General features: G+C 37.7%; 1 protein-coding gene across 1 annotated transcript in view; it reads right to left on the bottom strand.

Annotated features, from left to right (window-relative positions):
- Window positions 1–17,500, bottom strand: part of LOC121377985 (mastermind-like protein 3) — a gene marked incomplete at its 3' end in the record, with an annotated part of 52,319 nt that overhangs the window by 9,293 nt on the left and 25,526 nt on the right. The gene's annotated exons all lie outside the window — the stretch shown is intronic.

Genomic DNA, 17,500 nt, shown 5'->3' with positions numbered 1-17,500 from the left:
CTAATCTGTTTTATCGTATTGGGTATTTTTCATAAACTTCCATTATCTGCTGTCGACATCGACGTCACTGAAGGATTTCTGCCGATTAGAAAAATCCGTTTGCAGTTTGTTAAAGGCTTAAGGATGTTGGATTTAATATTGCTTTCAAACTGGATTACTTCGTATTTTATTACCCCAGCGGGCACTCATAACCGAGGAAATAAAAATTATGTTCTTTCACAGATTTTTTTAAATCATGCATTGGTTTAACCGGCCATTTGATTGGGTAGTTCAGTTCACTGTGACCAATGAACGAGCGCGGTCTATAGATACATTAACCCGACTAAGCTGTAACAGTGATAGTAATTTCTGAGAACTGCTCGATTACTTAAATTAAACAATATTTCTGTAAACAAAGGACGATGATACACTTGTGCACCAGCACACTTTAAATTTAATTAAACAAGTTAGTTAGAGAACTATTTTTTTTATAAACTAAACGCGAATGAAAGTAATGTACATGTATACGTAAACAGTACTTGTTTTGTAATAGTGACAGCCAGTTTCTAAAAAATGGCCATCGGTAACTGAATAAACGAACCCAGGTAGGGGTAATAAATACAGGATCAGACTCGCTACTGTGTATTATCTTGAAAAAATTATTTAACTCGCGTCGCAGGATCGAACCACCTAGGTGGATCAATTCAACTGATTTGGGTTTTGTAAGCGTGTTACGTCGCAGGATCGAACCACCTCGGTGGATCCATTCAACTGATTTGGGGTTTTCTCGTTCCAACCAGTGCACCACAATTGATCGAAGTCCGTGGTATGTGCTATCCTGTCTGTGGAAAGTGCATGTAAAAAAGTACTTTGTCGCATTAGGAAAAATGTAGCGAGTTTCACAATTACGAAATGTTTCACATCCATTAGCCGATGATTAATAAATCAATGTGCTCTAGCTGTGTCGTTAATCACAATAAACTTTTTATTTTACTGGGACTTGAACTTGATAATATATAGTAGATCGCTTAAATATAGTAAATGATGTTTACAGCTAATGTCGGTTGTAATATTGGTAACACTTACTGTAACTAGTTAGTAGTTAGTAGTTAGTAGTAGTAGTAGTAGTAGTAGTAGTAGTAGTAATAGTTGTTGTTAGTAGTAGTAGTAGTAGTAGTGGTAATAGTAGTAATAGTAGTAATAGTTGTACTAGTAGTTGTAGTAGTAGTAGTAGTTGTTGTAGTAGTAGTAATAGTAGTTGTAGTAGTAGTATAGTAGTAGTAGTAGTGGTGGTAATAGTTAGTAGTAATAGTTGTACTAGTAGTTGTAGTAGTAGTAGTAGTAGTAGTAGTAGTAGTAGTAGTAGTAGTAGTAGTAGTAGTAGTAGTGGTAATAATTAGTAGTAATACATGTAGTTGTACTAGTAGTTGTAGTTGTTGTAGTAGTAGTAGTAGTTGTTGTTGTAGTAGTAGTAGTTGTTGTTGTAGTAGTAGTATAGTAGTACTAGTATAGTAGGTGTTGTAGTAATAGTAGTAGTTGTTGTACTACGGTACTATTACTATTATTATTACTCCTACTATTACTACTACTACTAATACAACACCTACTACTACTACTACTACTACTACTACTACTACTACTACTACTACTAACTATTACTACTACTAATACTACAACTACAACTACATGATACAAGTTTGTTTGTTTGTTTTTATTAACAGGAAAACATTTCCCTAAACTATATTCGCCTTAACCTTGTAGAATAACCGCTAACTATTCGTGTCAAATTTGCAAGATTTGTGAATCTGCTGCGGTGACCCGGCGAATTGAGGTGGAATTGTCGCACCACAGAATGTTGAGCACGCAGCCGAGTCTATCCCCCGAGCGCTCCGCAGTTTTTATGTCGCCTAATAACGGAATACATCATCGCTTGTCACGAATGATGACTCTCCGTGACTTTAATTAAGAACGAAATCTCTTTATTACACTGCATCACCTTCCGTGACAGGTGACTCCGGCGAATTAATGACGGAAAAGCGCGAAGTTAGTTTCGTGTGAGACAGACGTGCGGTCACTTCAAAGTCGTGGCTTTCACAACGGTTCCTTGTTATCTTGGGTAGCAATAAAATGATTGCCATGATTTTCTCCGTTTATCTGCTGATAAGGGAGCTTGGCAATAAAGAGGACGGACAGGAATACGGATTCCGAGGAGTCTATTGTTGTGGAATGTGATTTGTGTAAACGGTAATGTTAATTCCTGCTCATAGCCAGGGAGCTTAGATCAGTTTAAAAAAAAAACAATCTCAGAATGTTGGCTCTGTTTTTAATAGGGCGGTACGTAGCCCAGTGGCAAAGCGCTCGCTTGATGCGCGGTCGGTCTAGGATCGATCCCCGTCGGTGGACCCACTGGGCTATTTCTCGTTCCAGTCAGTGCTCCACAACTGGTATAATAAACGCCGTGGTATGTACTATCCTGTCTGTGGGACGGTGCATATAAAAGATCCCTTGCTGCTAATCGAAAAGAGTAGCCCATGAAGTGGCGACAGCGGGTTTCCTCTCTCAATATCTGTGTGGTCCTTAACCATATGTCTGACGCCATATAACCGTAAATAAAATGTGTTGAGTGCGTCGTTAAATAAAACATTTCCTTCCTTTTTTTAATACGAATGAACATAAGCGTAGGAGACAGGGGGCGGGTGTGGCTGGGTGGGGTAACCCTGAACGCCAGGACAAAATTAACATCGGCTATTGGGAGACAGACAATGGTAAATATATAAATGAATTTACGATCACATCAATATAAATTAACTCAATAACACAGAGTAAAGAGCTGTGCAAAATTGTATCACAGGTAAGTATATTAAAATTTCGTTTTTAATGCAGAAAACATTATAAACAAAATTAGCAGGTAAAAGTTAATATTATTATTAAATATATTTGAAACCATTAGAGCAAATGGGATGTTAAACATTTGTTCGTTCTGGCACATTTACTTAGATTAATCCCATTCCATGTGTTTCATTAGCGGCAAGGGACCTTTAATATGGATAACATGCAGCTTCATCCATTACAAATACTTAGTTGATAAAAAAAAAAACCTCACTGAATGTACAAACAATGCATTTTAAGCGTGTTACGTCGCAGGATCGAACCACCTTGGTGGATCCATTCAACTGACTGGGGTTGTTTGGGTTTTTGGTTTTTTTTTCGTTCCAACCAGTGCACCACAACTGGTCAAATGTCATGGTATGTGCTTTAAAGTCATACCACGTGCTCTTCTGTTTGTGGAAAAAGATCCCTTCCTGAATTAGGAAAAAGTGTAGCTGATTTCTTCTGAGGACTAACGTGATAGAATTACCAAATGATTGACATCCAATAGCGGATGATTAAATCACTAGAGCACAATAAAAAAAATATATAGACACCACTAGAGCACAATAAAAAATTTTTTTTTTTGCAAGCGTGATAATGCTATCAATAGCTAATCTAGATCGTTAAAAATCTGTTACCTAAAAACAGTTACATTGGTTGCCAAATCAGGAATGTCGCTTTAATCCTTTCGTCCTCAGTTTTGCCGTTGTAAAATTCACTCTGCTGCGATCGATTGGACCAGAGTGGGCCACAGATTCGAATGGGATAAATGTCACGTGTCACGTCTCAGAATTGTTAAACATCTGACACAAAACTTCGCTTTATTTTATGTAGCCCGTTATAACCATGTATATTACGTCGTAAACTTAAAGGCATATTGTCACAGACCTACTTAATGGTCTAACAAATAATTACCTGAACAAAAATAATTTGATTTGTCTCTAAATGTACTTTATTCAACCATCTTTATAACCACAATACTCCATTTATTAATGGCATTTTGTAAAAAATAATTGAATTATGGCAATGGTCCATAATTCAAAAACTAAAATTGCCGAGAGGGATGACATGAATTTCACTCCATCATGGTTCAGTTAAGGTGATGCGATAGCTATATTTGGTTTCCAACAATTAATGTAATTTTTATTTATTATCCATTTTCAGAGAAATACGTTCTTTAAATCCGTGACAGTATGCCTTTAATACGCGAACGAAAAATCGGCTACGCAAAACTAGTTAAGAGGTAAGCGGTTAGCGTGAGCAACGCACGAACTAAATAATTGTTCAAGCAATTTTCAGAGGCCTCTTTTTATCGCCAGTGGCTGCTTCAATGACAGGTTGTCTGTAATCTAAGTAAAACATTCATTCTCAACACCAGATCGCCGATATGGTAATGTCAGTAACCAAACGCCACCTGTGTTAATGCAAGACGTCAAAGAACTCACACAATCACGTAACCGGATCTCAACAGTCGTTTCGCCAAGTCTCGCGGCCCGCGTGGTTCCCGCGTGGATGTTTACCCCACACTGGCGCGATCCCAGACCGCGATGTGCCACTTATTATCAACAGTCAGTTTCTTCCTGGCTGGATGTGTGTTAATATAAAACTTATCTCACTGTTTGCCGTATCTCTGGAAGTTCCAGAACCAGCAGGATATCTCAAACAAACGGAATCGTTTAGAGGAGATTTATGTGATTACAAGTCGTCGCTTTTTCTAGCATCAGAATTGAAATTGCCGATCGAGAGGATATAAACGTATATAAATATCACTAACTGAAAGGTATAAGATCATGCGTTATTGGACGTAGAGTGAGAGGATTTAGACGTATATAAATATCACTAACTGAAAGGTATAAGGTCATGCGTTATTGTATGTAGTGAGAGGATACAGACGTATATAAATATCACTAACTGAAAGGTATAAGGCCATGCGTTGTTGTATGTAGTGAGAGGATACAGACGTATATAAATATCACTAACTGAAAGGTATAAGGCCATGCGTTGTTGGATGTAGAGAGAGAGAGTATATAGACGTATATAAATATCATTAACTGAAAGGTATAAGGCCATGCGTTGTTGGATGTAGTGAGAGGATTTAGACGTATATAAATATCACTAACTGAAAGGTATAAGGCCATGCGTTGTTGGATGTAGTGACAGGATATAGACGTATATAAATATCACTAACTGATAGGTATAAGGCCATGCGTTGTTGATGTAGTGAGAGGATATAGACGTATATAAATATCACTAACTGAAAGGTATAAGGTCATGCGTTGTTGATGTAGTGAGAGGATATAGACGTATATAAATATCACTAACTGAAAGGTATAAGGCCATGCGTTGTTGGATGTAGTTCGAGGATTTAGACGTATATAATTATCGCTAACTGAAAGGTATAAGGCCATGCGTTGTGGATATAGAGTGAGAGGATATAGACGTATATAGATATCACTAACTGAAAGGTATAAGGCCATGCGTTGTGGATATAGAGTGAGAGGATATAGACGTATATAAATATTACTAACTGAAAGGTATAAGGCCATGCGTTGTTGGATGTAGAGTGAGAGGATATAAACGTATATAAATATCACTAACTGAAAGGTATAAGGTCATGTGTTGTTGGACGTAGAGAGAGAGAGAGAGAGAGAGAGAGGATATAGACGTATATAAATATCGCTAACTGAAAGGTATAAGGCCATGCGTTGTTGGATGTAGTGAGAGGATTTAGACGTATATAAATATCACTAACTGAAAGGTATAAGGCCATGCGTTGTTGGATGTAGTGAGAGGATATAGACGTATATAAATATCACTAACTGAAAGGTATAAGGCCATGCGTTGTTGATGTAGTGAGAGGATATAGACGTATATAAATATCACTAACTGAAAGGTATAAGGTCATGCGTTGTTGATGTAGTTCGAGGATATAGACATATATAAATATCACTAACTGAAAGGTATAAGGCCATGCGTTGTTGGATGTAGTTCGAGGATTTAGACGTATATAATTATCGCTAACTGAAAGGTATAAGGCCATGCGTTGTGGATATAGAGTGAGAGGATATAGACGTATATAGATATCACTAACTGAAAGGTATAAGGCCATGCGTTGTGGATATAGAGTGAGAGGATATAGACGTATATAAATATTACTAACTGAAAGGTATAAGGCCATGCGTTGTTGGATGTAGAGTGAGAGGATATAAACGTATATAAATATCACTAACTGAAAGGTATAAGGCCATGTGTTGTTGTATGTAGTGAGAGGATATAGACGTATATAAATATCACTAACTGAAAGGTATAAGGTCATGTGTTGTTGGACGTAGAGAGAGAGAGAGAGAGGATATAGACGTATATAAATATCGCTAACTGAAAGGTATAAGGCCATGCGTTGTTGGATGTAGTGAGAGGATTTAGACGTATATAAATATCACTAACTGAAAGGTATAAGGCCATGCGTTGTTGGATGTAGTGAGAGGATATAGACGTATATAAATATCACTAACTGAAAGGTATAAGGCCATGCGTTGTTGATGTAGTGAGAGGATATAGACGTATATAAATATCACTAACTGAAAGGTATAAGGCCATGCGTTGTTGAATGTAGAGTGAGAGGATATAGACGTATATAAATATCACTAACTGAAAGGTATAAGGTCATGCGTTGTTGATGTAGTTCGAGGATATAGACATATATAAATATCACTAACTGAAAGGTATAAGGCCATGCGTTGTTGGATGTAGTTCGAGGATTTAGACGTATATAATTATCGCTAACTGAAAGGTATAAGGCCATGCGTTGTGGATATAGAGTGAGAGGATATAGACGTATATAGATATCACTAACTGAAAGGTATAAGGCCATGCGTTGTGGATATAGAGTGAGAGGATATAGACGTATATAAATATTACTAACTGAAAGGTATAAGGCCATGCGTTGTTGGATGTAGAGTGAGAGGATATAAACGTATATAAATATCACTAACTGAAAGGTATAAGGCCATGTGTTGTTGTATGTAGTGAGAGCATATAGACGTATATAAATATCACTAACTGAAAGGTATAAGGCCATGCGTTGTTGGGTGTAGTGAGAGGATATAGACGTATATAAATATCGCTAACTGAAAGGTATAAGGCCATGCGTTGTGGATATAGAGTGAGAGGGTATAGACGTATATAAATATCACTAACTGAAAGGTATAAGGCCATGTGTTGTTGTATGTAGTGAAAGGATATAGACGTATATAAATATCGCTAACTGAAAGATATAAGGCCATGTGTTGTTGTATGTAGTGAGAGGATATAGACGTATATAAATATCACTAACTGAAAGGTATAAGGTCATGTGTTGTTGGACGTAGAGAGAGAGAGAGAGAGGATATAGACGTATATAAATATCGCTAACTGAAAGGTATAAGGCCATGCGTTGTTGGATGTAGTGAGAGGATTTAGACGTATATAAATATCACTAACTGAAAGGTATAAGGCCATGCGTTGTTGGATGTAGTGAGAGGATATAGACGTATATAAATATCACTAACTGAAAGGTATAAGGCCATGCGTTGTTGATGTAGTGAGAGGATATAGACGTATATAAATATCACTAACTGAAAGGTATAAGGCCATGCGTTGTTGAATGTAGAGTGAGAGGATATAGACGTATATAAATATCACTAACTGAAAGGTATAAGGTCATGCGTTGTTGATGTAGTTCGAGGATATAGACATATATAAATATCACTAACTGAAAGGTATAAGGCCATGCGTTGTTGGATGTAGTTCGAGGATTTAGACGTATATAATTATCGCTAACTGAAAGGTATAAGGCCATGCGTTGTGGATATAGAGTGAGAGGATATAGACGTATATAGATATCACTAACTGAAAGGTATAAGGCCATGCGTTGTGGATATAGAGTGAGAGGATATAGACGTATATAAATATTACTAACTGAAAGGTATAAGGCCATGCGTTGTTGGATGTAGAGTGAGAGGATATAAACGTATATAAATATCACTAACTGAAAGGTATAAGGCCATGTGTTGTTGTATGTAGTGAGAGCATATAGACGTATATAAATATCACTAACTGAAAGGTATAAGGCCATGCGTTGTTGGGTGTAGTGAGAGGATATAGACGTATATAAATATCGCTAACTGAAAGGTATAAGGCCATGCGTTGTGGATATAGAGTGAGAGGGTATAGACGTATATAAATATCACTAACTGAAAGGTATAAGGCCATGTGTTGTTGTATGTAGTGAAAGGATATAGACGTATATAAATATCGCTAACTGAAAGATATAAGGCCATGTGTTGTTGTATGTAGTGAGAGGATATAGACGTATATAAATATCACTAACTGAAAGGTATAAGGTCATGTGTTGTTGGACGTAGAGAGAGAGAGAGAGAGGATATAGACGTATATAAATATCGCTAACTGAAAGGTATAAGGCCATGCGTTGTTGGATGTAGTGAGAGGGTACAGACGTATATAAATATCACTAACTGAAAGGTATAAGGCCATGCGTTGTTGGATGTAGTGAGAGGATTTAGTCGTATATAAATATCGCTAACTGAAAGGTATAAGGCCATGCGTTGTGGATATAGAGTGAGAGGATATAGACGTATATAGATATCACTAACTGAAAGGTATAAGGCCATGCGTTGTGGATATAGAGTGAGAGGATATACACGTATATAAATATCACTAACTGAAAGGTATAAGGTCATGCGTTGTTGGATGTAGAGTGAGAGGATATAAACGTATATAAATATCACTAACTGAAAGGTATAAGGTCATGTGTTGTTGTATGTAGTGAGAGGATATAGACGTATATAAATATCACTAACTGAAAGGTATGAGGTCATGTGTTGTTGGACGTAGAGAGAGAGAGAGAGAGGATATAGACGTATATAAATATCGCTAACTGAAAGGTATAAGGCCATGTGTTGTTGTATGTAGTGAAAGGATATAGACGTATATAAATATCACTAACTGAAAGGTATAAGGCCATGTGTTGTTGTATGTAGTGAGAGGATATAGACGTATATAAATATCACTAACTGAAAGGTATAAGGCCATGCGTTGTTGTATGTAGTGAGAGGATATAGACGTATATAAATATCACTAACTGAAAGGTATAAGGCCATGCGTTGTGGATATAGAGTGAGAGAATATAGACGTATATAAATATCACTAACTGAAAGGTATAAGGCCATGTGTTGTTGTATGTAGTGAGAGGATATAGACGTATATAAATATCACTAACAGAAAGGTATAAGGTCATACGTTGTTGGGTGTAGTGAGAGGATATAGACGTATATAAATATCACTAACACAAAGGTATAAGGTCATGCGTTGTTGGATGTAGTGAGAGGATATAGACGTATATAAATATCACTAACTGAAAGGTATAAGGCCATGCGTGTTGGATGTAGAGTGAGAGGATATAGACGTATATAAATATCGCTAACTGAAAGGTATAAGGCCATGCGTTTATGAATGTAGTGAGAGGATTTAGACGTATATAAATATCGCTAACTGAAAGGTATAAGACCATGTGTTGTGGATATAGAGTGAGAGAATATAGACGTATATAAATATCACTAACTGAAAGGTATAAGGCCATGTATTGTTGTATGTAGTGAAAGGATATAGACGTATATAAATATCACTAACTGAAAGGTATAAGGCCATGTGTTGTTGTATGTAGTGAGAGGATATAGACGTATACAAATATCGCTAACTGAAAGATATAAGGCCATGTGTTGTTGTATTTAGTGAGAGGATATAGACGTATATAAATATCACTAACTGAAAGGTATAAGGTCATGCGTTATTGGACGTAGAGAGAGAGAGAGAGAGAGAGAGAGAGAGAGAGAGAGAGAGAGAGAGAGAGAGAGAGAGAGAGAGAGAGAGAGAGAGAGAGAGGATATAGGCGTATATAAATGTCACTAACTGAAAGGTATAAGGTCATGCGTTAATGGACGTAGAGAGAGAGAGAGAGGATATAGACGTATATAAATATCACTAACTGAAAGGTATAAGGTCATGTGTTGTTGTATGTAGTGAGAGGATACAGACGTATATAAATATTACTAACTGAAAGGTATAAGGTCATGCTTTGTTGGATGTAGTGTGAGGATATAGACGTATATTAATATGTATGAATGAATGAATGAATGAATGAACGAACGAACGAACGGACGGACGGACGGATTGATGGAGGGTTTAATGGATGGATGAACGAACGAACGGGCGAAGAAAAAGAAGAGTACTAATATAATATTCAAAACTATTTCCAACTGACTGAATGATAGGACCAGCTGTGTTAATATCTTTACGATTCGCGTTACAAGCACAAACAAAGGATGCACCACATCAACAACTTTCTCGATACTGTTGTATTTAGGTTCTAATAGACGAAATCAATTCCTATTACCGATAATATTAACATTTACTAATAAAACTGATATAACCAGCGTATCAACACACACAGGAGGTACAGCAATAAAACGTGTAGCACTCACATCTAATCTACCTGCAAGCAAATGGGGGGGGGGGGGGGGGGGGGGGGGGGGGGGGGGGGGGGGGGGGGGGGGGGGTGGGGGGGGGGGGGGGGGGGGGGGGGGGGTGGGGGGGGGGGGGGGGGGGTGTCACTTGCCATTTAAGATATTTAATTAATGTTTTTAATAGCAACCGTCATTTTTGCTGAAATTTGCAGTTCCATGTTTGGGGGTACCCCGCATTAGTTTCAACCTCTGGTATATACTGTATAACAACTGTATAACAAATAAAAGTGTATTTATTTATTGTCAATAGATAATAGTATTTGCACAAATAATCAATGTCACATATTACTACTACGAACTTTGACACGGAACTCTCTTCTTTGGTACTATGCAACCTATACTGTACTGAATTACACGGAGTGATTAATGTTGGTGTGTGTCACGGGGATCCTATAATACCCGTAACTGAATGAAACACGATTGTCCAAATATCTCTCCTAACTGTATATCTACTAGATCTCTCTGTATCGAGCAGTATTTACCCGAGTGGCTCGTCTAGGTATGATCAGAGATACAATCTTATATAAAGTATATTTTATTATAGCACGTTTAGTTCACTAGAAAACACAACAAAAACACAATACACTTTGGAATGTGTATTAACCTACGCTGACAAATGTACTGCCGCAGTAGTTAATTAACAACAACAAATAATAACAACCCAGAACTGATCACTTAATTAGTTAATCTCTAGGTGTCTAGTTTACACAATATGCTAATCACTTCACCGTGACACAACACCCACACGTGTGATAATTGAGAAACGCTTCCAGGAGAACTTAATTAATAAAGGAATTACAACTCTATTCCTAACTGGTTAATTTTTAATTAACCCTTAACTACTCATTCAGTAATCTTGTAACACAGAATTAATACTGGTACCTATCACAATAAAGACAATAACCTACAGTTTACCTAGGTCCTCTAGGATGACTGGTTAAGCTTTTTATAATTATTTAGGACAGTGAGCCTACAGATTACTGCGTCAGATGACAGGCAGCACCGTCTAAATAATATTGGGATAATACAGTATTAAAATATTTAAAGTCACATCAAGGATATACATAGAGCAGAAAATATATATTTACCAAAGTCCCGTCTGAACTAATATAGATCGTTCAGTGGACGACGTCCGTGCCCCTGGATACTTCAAAATGTTTCTCCTCGATATATCTAAAATCCTAGCTATTTATTCAAAACTCTCAGAGACAGCGAATATCGCCTGGGGGTACAAGGCGGTACTTCACGTATCATGTGGATTTTCAACAGCCACCATGCCGGCATATTTTTCTCTGATCGTCAGACTGGCTGTCGCCATACCGCGAGCAATCACCTGGCCATAAACAGCACTACCGGAGATATTACGTAACTACTAGCCACATGGCCTCCACACCTGCGCTGGGTGTGTATTAGACGACCGTCGCGCAAAGGTATCACGTAACAAGTTGCCCATCTGGGCTTAAGTGCAATTTGGAACTGCACACGGCCCTCTAAAACAATTAATATCGCCACAGGCGAAAACAAATTAAGAGCATGTTCCGTCACAGTGTGTAACCTGGAATTCGGTCGCTCCTCTGATATATGTCTTCCTCTGTGCTATTCCTCCAAATAAATCAAAGTATTGTATTCTAGAAACAAACTTTACTTTTATATATCTACGCCTAGTTTAGAGGTTTAGTCTGAAAGACAAACAATTAATACGGATTAATTGATATTCTATGAGCAGAACTTGCCAATTAAAATACGTAAACTATTTAGTTTTATCTGTCTTCTTTTTCTCCAAAGAAATCAAAGCATTGCGTACGAGAAACAAACGCTACTTTCTCATGTGGGTACGTAGCCCATTGGTAAAGCGTTCGCATGATGCGCGGTCGCTCTATGATCGATGGATCCGTTTGCGGGCCCATTGGGCTATTTCTCGTTCCAGCTAGTGCACCACGACTAGTATATCAAAGGCTATTTCGTCTTTGGGATCGTCATATAAAAAAATATCTTGCTACTAATGGAAGAGTGTATCGGGTTTCCTCTCTAAGACTATATGTATGAATTACCAAATGTTTGACATCCAATAACCGATGATTAACAAATCAGTGTGCTCTAGTGGTGTCGTTAAACAAAAGCAAACTTTCCTCATAATATTATTTACGCCTATTCTATCGAAAACAGTTTAGACTAAAGCATAAAAAGTTAATACGAATTAATTGAAATTCCATGGACGGTTGCCAGTGGTAATGTGTAAGACATTTTGTTCGACCAATCGGTTTAAAACATTCTTACTTCGGTTGGCACTGTCACTTATTTCGTATTGGGAAGGAATAAAAGAAAAAAACATGGACGACAGGAGGAAATTAAATGTTTGATCTATGGGAACATTGGCAGAGAAATGATCGCTTGGTCTTCATCCAGGAAGAACCAATTTGGACACACCGTTTTCCCACATTAACAGTGGATTGCTGCCCGGAACGTAGCCCAGTGTTAGAGCGCTCACCTGGAGCGTTTCTGTTTAGAATCGACCCCCGTCGGTGGGCCCATTGGGCCATTTCTCGTCACAGTCAGTGAACCACCACTGGTGTATCAAAAGCCGTAGTATGTGCTATCCTGTCTGTGGGAAGATGCGTATAAAAGATCCCTTGCAAGTAATGAAAAAAGTAAAGTTTGTTTTATTTTTAACGACGCCGCAAGAGCACATTGATTTTTTATCTTATCGTCGGCTATTGGACATCAAACATATGGTCATTCTGACACTGTTTTTTTTTAGCGAAAACCCGCTGTTGCCACATAGGCTACTCTTTTATGACAGGCAGCAAGGGATCTTTTATTGGCGCTTCCCACAGGCAGGATAGCACAAACCATGGCCTTTGGTGAACCAGTTATGGATCACTGTTCGGAGCAAGTGGTATACACCTACCCATTGAGCCTTGCGGAGCACTCACTCAGGGTTTGGAGTAGGTATCTGGATTAAAAATCCCATGCCTCGACTGGGATCCGAACCTAGTACCTACCAGCATGTAGACCGGTGGCCTAACCACGACGCCACCGAAGCCGGCTGCAAGTAATGAATAATGTAGCAGATTTCCTCTCTAAGATTATATCTCAAAATTAACAAATGTTTGACATCCAATTATTATAGCCGATAATTAATAGATCAATTTGCTCAAGTGGTGTCGATTCTGCTGTACGTTTTACACGGAAAGGAAAGGAAAGTTTGCTTGAAGCATCTATCTCTTACTAATGCAAAACACAAACACAACTACAGTTTTAATAGCACCACGGTCTCGTGCTATATATTCTTGCGTAAAATAAACTCATGCAATAAATAGGAAGCAAAAACAACGCATGTGAAGTTCTGTATATGTATTTAACTGCTACTATAGGACAAAATACTTTACGTGATCTCAATAATAATAATAATAAAATATTTATTTAACTGCTTCTATAGGACGAAATACCTTACGTGATCTCAGTAATAATAATAATAATAAAATATTTATTTAACTGCTCCTATAGGACGAAATACCTTACGTGATCTCATAATAATTTAATTTTTTATTTTTTTTTAACTGCTTCTATAGGATAAAATACCTAACGTGATCTCAATAATAATAATAATAATAATAATAATAATAATAATAATAATAATAAAATTATTTAACTGCTTCCATAGGACGATAAACCTTACGAGATCTCAATAATAATAATAATAAACTATTTATTTGAGTCCAGGTATTTATTAAACAAACACATCGTTTTGATTAAAGAGAGTCTAATGGTTTTACTGCACATGTACTATTTGTATTTCTTGTTATGTATCTATGGTTTCTTTCAAAATCCTGTTGTATATAAGGTGTATACTACCAAATCAAATCCCATAGACGACAATAGTAACATATTTGGCTAACACTCCTACCTGCAGCATATCAATCGATATAAACACCACGGATATAAATACTATCATCCCTCACCCTTAAATTGAAACACAAAAAATTAGGGGTGAAGCTGCTCATTTCAGAGATAACGGGTAGCGTCTATGTCTACACTAGTTCCGCACAAAATTTGATCAATTACATGTACCTCGTGCATGTTTCAAGCACAAGGCTAATTGACAAAGTAGTACCATATGAAATAAAATTAAATAGTATTTTGCCCAGATGAAACTTTTTTTTTTTTACAACCAACACACTCACATTTATCACCAATCACAGGACATTTGGTGTTAATTTCTCTATCAAAAGTTAGGTGCACCTCGAACTTTGATCCAGCCGGAAGTTATTTGGTTTAGTACTATCTATAGAACCCTCTTTTCCTCAAAACCTGTAGTGTATAATTTCCCATTTTCCTCAATTCGATTTTATCATGATTGTTATGTAATTGTTCCAATTTGTATTATATTGTATGCACGTGTATATTGGAGAGGGCGTCGTAACTTTTTTGTATGCAATAAAATATGTTTTCAGTCAATCAACTAATCCTAGAGGTAACCACTGAACAATCGCCGAAGTGGTCAGACTAAGCCCACAACCAAAGTTGACAGGAAATGACTCGTATGTTGCAGATAATAGCATGTCGTTGTTGGAGAGACAAGGACTGGGGTGTGGCGGTGGACAGCAAAATAGGTTTAAAGTTTATGCCAGATGGATGCGAAATGAAAACGAAATCAAAGGAGAAAAACGATAGGTGTATTGGGGTAAAAATATATTATTACTGGGAAATCTAGCGTATCGACTTTGTCCTTCGGATAATTTAATCGTATAGATAGCCAAAGGCTCTGATACAGGCTGACCGATAGATCTATCGATTGTATCAATGTTTCGATATATGGATGGATGGATTGATGGATGGGATTAGGGTGGATGGATGGGTGGGTGGATAGGTGGGTGGTTTGGTGAGTGGTTTGGTGGTTGGGTTGTTTGGATGGATGGATAGGTGGGTGGATGGATGGGTGGATGGTTGGATGAATGGATGGTTGGATGAATGGATGGTTGGTTGAGTGGATAGATGGAAAGATGGGTGGATGGATGGATGAATGAGTGGGTTGGATGGATGGATGGATAGATGGATGTATGGATCGATGGATAGATGGATGAATGGATGGATGGATGAATGGATGGATGGATCGATGGATCGATGGATCGATGGATGAATGGATGGATGGATGGATGGATGGATGGATGGATGGATGGATGGATGGATGGATGGATGGATGGATGGATGGATGGATGAATGGATGGATGGGTGGATGGATCGATCGATGGATGGACCGATGGATGGGTTTTGGGTGGATGGATGCATGCATAAATCAATGGATGGATGTATGGATGGATGCATAGATGGATAGATGCATGGATGGTTTCATGGATGGATAGATGAATATATAGATGAATACATATAATGATGTATGTATGTGTGTGTATGTATGTGTGCGCGCGCATGCACGCATTCGTGTATATTTATTTTTATTTTTATCAGTTATTCAGCCACGGTAAAAACTGTTTTCCATTATGATTGTTTTTTAAAACCCACCGGAAATAATTGTGTTGTTCCCTGCAATATGTGGAATCTAAAAACAGTTTCCGTTAATTTGTGTCAGCCCGAAAGCCCAGGCTTCTTATTATGTTACCAGTTTGAATTATTTAGTCTAGTTACGGTTAGTGGATGTGTGTTGTTGGGGGAGGGGGGGGGGGGGGGGGAGTGGAGTTGAGAATGCAAGTACTCCCATGGTAAAAATATTATTATTTGTTTCATTAAGTCACAGTATTAGATCTACGTTTATGTATAGTTAAAAAAACCTTAAAATATAAAATAATAATATCAGTGTATTAAGAGTTCGGTAGGTAAAGGGAAGCAAATCCTGATTATCTACATTTACATTTTGAAAAAGCGTATAGTTGTTTCCCTTGGAACAACTACCCAAACTAATGCTGCACGTGCTTTCGCTTGATCAACTTGGGAATTCTCCATTGGTGGTTGTTTTGTTTTTGTTTTGTTTGGGGGTTGTTTGGGGGTTTTTTTGTCAGCGAAATGTAGTTTTCTACTGGGATGAATGCGGCCACTGGAACTGATTGAAAGCTAGAAGGCTTCTCGTTTTGACAGCCTGAACAGAACTTTATTTCACGTTATTTATAATATTAATAAGTTCACAATTTGTTGAAGGATGCTGACACGTTTACAATTGAACAGTTCTCTGAATTTAATTACATTTGGTCTAATAACATAGTATGGCTTTAGTAATCTTTTTTCGTTCCTTGTTGAATTTATCACAAATAAAAATATAATGAAACTCATCTCCGATATCACCTATATTACATAATGTACATGTTCTATCTTCTTTTGGAACATTGGACCACCCGCCCTTTTCAATTGGTAAGACATGATTAGGAGAATCAGGGAAAAGTAGTATACTTTTTCCTGTTAAGTATATTAACTAATTTTCAAATTCTATTTTCTTTTTAAAAAACAGGTATGTAGAACATTTCCCTGATTCAGTAATACTGGGTATGGGAACTCTATTTACGTACCCATATCCAAAATAGGTTCAGGCACGCCCACCCCGGACTTCGCCAGTGACCAATTCCTGGTCAGGAGGAGGAGGGTACATTTGAGGTGGGCGGAATTTGGAATAAGATTTAGTAAGTTCAAGATAAACCATGTCTGGTTAAAAGTTGAGGCCAAACAAAAAATTAGACTGCTCATCCAAACTTGAAGGTGATTAGAGCAATTTAGACGGACTGCCAAAAATAAATGGTGTCAATTTATATAAAAAAAAAAATAAACAAATGTTTTTGAGATGGCGGCCAAAGGTTTTAAAGTCTGACTAAGTCCATACTCATGGAGGTGAATGTTCACAAGGGGGCTCTATGGCGATGCTGAAAATACCGTCGTCCGAAGGTTGGTGATCACTGGCCGAAAGTCCGGATTCACCAGGTGGCCTGCTACTTGTGGATACGCCTCCCCAAAGGTATTCATAAGTAGCCCGTGGATTGTGTTGTCCAGAACCGGGCGAATGTAGGCTTGGCTGTAAAGTCCTTGTCGTCTGCCGGTGACGCAGATCGCGGCAGTTTTGTCCTGGAACA

The sequence above is a fragment of the Gigantopelta aegis genome, chromosome 7 (genome assembly GCF_016097555.1).
Source record: "Gigantopelta aegis isolate Gae_Host chromosome 7, Gae_host_genome, whole genome shotgun sequence".
In the NCBI taxonomy this organism is placed as follows: Eukaryota; Metazoa; Mollusca; class Gastropoda; order Neomphalida; family Peltospiridae; genus Gigantopelta; species Gigantopelta aegis.
The sequence above is the reverse complement of the archived record's forward strand: the minus strand, read 5'-3'. Positions and strand labels throughout refer to the sequence as shown.